General features: G+C 56.7%; 1 long non-coding RNA gene across 1 annotated transcript in view; it reads left to right on the plus strand.

The window, feature by feature from the left end:
- Window positions 1–4197, plus strand: part of LOC121017481 (uncharacterized) — a 78286-nt gene extending 74089 nt beyond the window's left edge. The window contains exons 3-4 of the long non-coding RNA XR_005784773.1: window positions 2760–2875; window positions 3064–4197. This is a non-coding gene — a long non-coding RNA (uncharacterized LOC121017481). The remainder of the gene's footprint in view (window positions 1–2759; window positions 2876–3063) is intronic.
- The last annotated feature ends 209 nt before the right edge of the window (window positions 4198–4406 follow it).

The raw sequence follows: 4406 nt of genomic DNA on the forward strand, positions 1-4406 counted from the left end.
CCAGGCCCCTCCTCTCTGCGTCCGCCCCAGCTGCCCCAGGCGTTGGCCTCGCCTTCCCCGAGGTGTCCCTGTGCCTGGTGTCCCTCACCACCCTCTGGCTCCCGTCTCTCCGGCCGCCTCGCACTCTGCGCTCCCCCTCCTCGGCTTTTCTGAGCCCGGATCGCCCTCCCCAGGAAGGGAGCGGGCCACTGCCGCGTGTGGGTGTTGCAGTAATGAAAAATCAGAGCAGTTAAATCGTAAAATTTGGATTAAGAAGCTTGAATTTAATACACACGCACCACATTTATTAAAGCATTAGAATAATTGAAATTTGCTGCTGCAGCCGTCCAATCTGTTTAAATAATTCTATGGGTGTCTTGTTGTGATAAAAGATTATCTAGAATTCTATTAAAGGCGCAGGAGCCTGCTTTGTAAATCCTATTTGGGGACTTTCAATAACTATCGATAATCTCATCTGCACAGAACCCCCGCCTCTCCGCGTTATCGGAAAGTTTGCAGCGTTCCCCGAACAGCGCCGGGAAGGCCAGACCGGCCGTGGACCCGGCACCTGCCGCTCCGCCCGGGATTAGGGCGCACCTGGGGTGCGGGGGGCGGGGGGCGGGGGGGGGGGCCCGGGCCCGGGCCCGGGCAGCCGCTGCTTAAGCCCGCCGGCTCTGGCGGACGCGCGGGGGGGAGTGACCCCGAGGGCCGCGCTACGCAGGGCCGGCGGGAGGCCTTTGTTCGCTGCCCCGGAGCCCCGGGGCTCCACACCACGCGCAGGGCCGCGGGGAGCGGGGAGCGAGCGCGGGCGCGCGGGCGCCGCCGCTAATTGCTGCTAATTTTGTTTCATTAACTTTATTTACTCTTGAACCCCTTAATTGTTTTCCATTTATTTTTAGTAATTTTAGAATGCACTAATAATCCCCCTCTGTCTGAGGACGCCTCTAACCCCCCCCCCCCCCCCCCCCCCCTCCCTGGCGGGGTCGCGCGCCCCCACCCCCGCCCCCCCCCCCCCAACTCCCTCCCTTCGGCCTCCCAGGCTTCTCCGCCGCGGACCCGGCTCGGCTTGGCGTTGGTAGCGGGCAAAGAGGATCCGACGGGTGAGCAGGAGTCTCCTGGAGGCCTGTGGACTCCCGCGGGTCCTTCTGCCGGTTTTGCGGGGAGGGTGGAGGGCCACGACAAAGGCCAGTCCCCAGGCCAGAGAGACTCTGATTTGAGCTGCTACTGCCGTAGGAGGGAGCGCCGAGGCCCTGAGAAGGGCAGGGACTTGGCTAAGGTCACGAGGCGTCCCAGAGGCCTCTCTGGGCCGGGGTGGGGTTGGCCGGGCCAGGTCCTCGCCGCCCCCTCGCTTCTCTGGCTCCTCTTGTGGCCTGCGAGGGTCTGCAGCGCGGCCTGAGCTCGGGGCTGGGCCGGGTGGGGACTCGGTTCACTGCTGCGCAGCCCCTTCGCTGGGGAACCGACGTCCCCGCGGCCCCCCGCCCCCGGCCCCCAGGACCCAGCCCGCGCCTTGCCGGTTATTAGACAGCTCGCGGGACTGTCTGCGGGCCGCCTCTTTCCTGCTAATTATCACCTTATGAAAAGTGTTTCATTAAGGAACTCTGCTTTTGATTAATTATCGACAGAATGCTGACCAGAAAGAAATGAAATTAATCTCTGACCCCGTCTGGGTAACACTGGAAATTCATCACATATCCTTTTAATATTGAAACACAGCGCAGAATTTTAATAGAAAATATTGTTTTTCCAAACCTCCAGTCTTTATTAATGCCCCTGGGCAGGGAATGATATTGCTGGCAATATAGCAGTCTTTGTTCATTTTAAATTTATTAAACATAATGCACTTCATTTTCAAACATTTTACTGTTTCTTTTTAATTTCACTCAGTGTAAGTACAGAATAAAACCTTTTTAAACATTTAAGATATTGAAAACCCATATATGAGTGTATAACGGGAGCGCTCCGGCCATCAAATAAATTTAAGTAGAAGCAATTGTAATTTTAAGCTCCCAAGTATTATCCCCTTCAGACATTAAGGCAGTATCCGTAACCAGCAAATGGAAGTGTGAGAAGGAGAGGCTTCAAGCCTCCCCCCCCCCCCCCACACACACCCGCCGGAAGACCTCACCAGAGGGACTGGCCTAGCACAGCAGCCCCAGCAGACCCTCCAGGCCTAACTAACGGGTTGGCGGGGTGGGCACTTTCCCCTGCATTTCGTTGGTCCAAGCGCAATGATTCCTGGAGGCCTGAGTGCTTGCCTGAGAGGGGGCCCCCATCTACCCACTGTCCACTCCACCGAGGGCCCACCCTTCCTCCTGAAGGGACAGGGAGCTTCCCTGAACTGGGAGGTGATTGCTCCCTCTGAGAGTCACGCTGGGCCGCCCCCAACCCCAGTCAAGGCCTGCCCTGATCCCGAGCCCTGGGGTGGGGGCTCCCCTGAGATCACATCCCGCCCCTCCTTCCGGGCCACAGCTGCCAGAGGAGCTGTGCAGGGAGCACCCTTCCTTACCCCCACCCCCCAGCATAACTCCTGTACCTTCATCCCCTTTCCCGAGGAATCCAAGCTCCGAGTTTAATGAGTCGTGAAGTGTGAGAACTTCCTGAGACCCCAGCGCCCCTGATGCCAATTCCAGATGTGCGAGGTGGGAGGGGCTGAGCCTCCTGGCCAGTGAGCCACCCCTGGTCGGACTGGAGCACCCTGGATCCAGGTCCCAGCCATCCGGGCTCTGAATTGGAAACAGGCACCTTCTCCACTGAGAAATTACTCTTTTTATTTCTTGTAGCGTTCCTGGTGCCCTATTTCACGGCACCGACAAACGGAATATTACTTCTAAAACACTATGAAATACCAGGTCCTGTCCTCAGTGCTGTTTCGGGGGAATTAAACGTTCACTGATCGGTGAGAAGCTCCAGCGTTTCTTTTGGGGGCCGATCAGTGGGAGGAAGAGGAAGATTCTCAGGGATTGTCTTGGCGCCCCAGAGGGCCTCGTTGGTGTCGGGGTTCGCCCGCTCATACCCGGCAAGCGTGTCTTAGATGGGGTCAGACACTTTGTACTAGCCTGCTCCTGCATTCTTTATTACTTGCAGGGCTCTGAGCCTGGCCTAGGCTGTCTGTGATCTGTGACTTACCTGCCGGACGTCTCTGCTGATCCCCCACGTGTCCCCCCACCACTCCTGTTTGGTATCCTGATGTCATGGAGAAGTTCCTCTGGCCCGCTAGAAAAAAGTTCCTCCCCCGTGTTAGTAAGTGTTCCCAAGTCTTGGCCAGACCTCACAGCAGACAACTTTGTTCCCCGGTGTTTGTGGTCAAGGCTGGGAGAGGCGCCGGAAAAGAGGGCTTTTCTGGCAAAATTTCAGCCCTCAGTTTGAGTGGAGATGGCTGCCTCCTCTTGCTTCCAACCAGTGCAGCCGACCAGAACAGGCAGCTGGGGGCCAGGAGAGGGCCTTCTAGCTGCTTGGGCCTGGCCCCACCCTAGGCGGCCCCACCAGCACATCCACCCCATAGCGGCGGCGGGAGGCTGGAGCTGCCTTCCCAGGGGCGAGGAGCTACCAGCAGTGAGGGCTGAGGGCCCAAAGTGAGTCCAGAGGGAAGTCTGTCAGGGTGTGCGTGGAGAGAGGTGAGGCCTCCCCCCACCGCATAAGTAAGAAAGAAGCTAAGGGGGCGTAAGACAGGCAAATAACATCAGCGCCCACACTCCCATCACGTCCTCTCTTCTAAGACCTTTGCCCAAGGCCACTCTCCCAGTCCCTCAGAGAAGAAGGCAGGAGTGAGGACGGATGGGCCAGCCTGGCTGTTCTGTCACTGGACCTCACCAGGGTAGGGCTGAAGAGGGTCCAGAAAAGAAAGCTAGCTTAGTGGCCTGTGAATTTCATCTCCCCCCCCCCCCCCCATCTACTTAAACTGAAAACAAACAAGTGAAACAAAACACAGAGGCACCAGGGCCACGGCCCATGTGCCCCACAAACTGGGGGACCTGCCTGGCCTCTGCAGGCACCGGGTTCAACCATGGAGGAGGGTTCCCCGGGACGGCCCACCCCTGGCATGTTTGTGGACTCGGGATCCACAACTGCCCTGCTTCTGGACCAGGAAAGCCCCTCCCCAGGGTCCCCACCCAGAGTCCTGGGCCCCGCTGTGCAAAACCCAGTCTCCTGAGTTTCCTATAAACAACTTGCTCACTGGGGTTAAGACTCTCTCTCTCTCTCTCTTTCTCTCTCTCTCTCTCTCAAAAAAAAAAAAAGATAAAGCGATTTAAAGATAATTAATTGTATTAAACTATTGACTAACTACCTCGCTCAATAGTAATTCATTTAGAGAATATTAAAATTGGAGGAACAATAATAAAATTGATGCCAATTCCCACGGGGAGGGAGATGGCCAGCAAATTGGATACTTTCCTTAATCTGGCGTAAATAATAACAGTCTGCTCTGC

Source organism: Herpailurus yagouaroundi, unplaced genomic scaffold (assembly GCF_014898765.1).
Source record: "Herpailurus yagouaroundi ecotype Mexico unplaced genomic scaffold, PumYag 216, whole genome shotgun sequence".
NCBI lineage: Eukaryota > Metazoa > Chordata > Mammalia > Carnivora > Felidae > Herpailurus > Herpailurus yagouaroundi.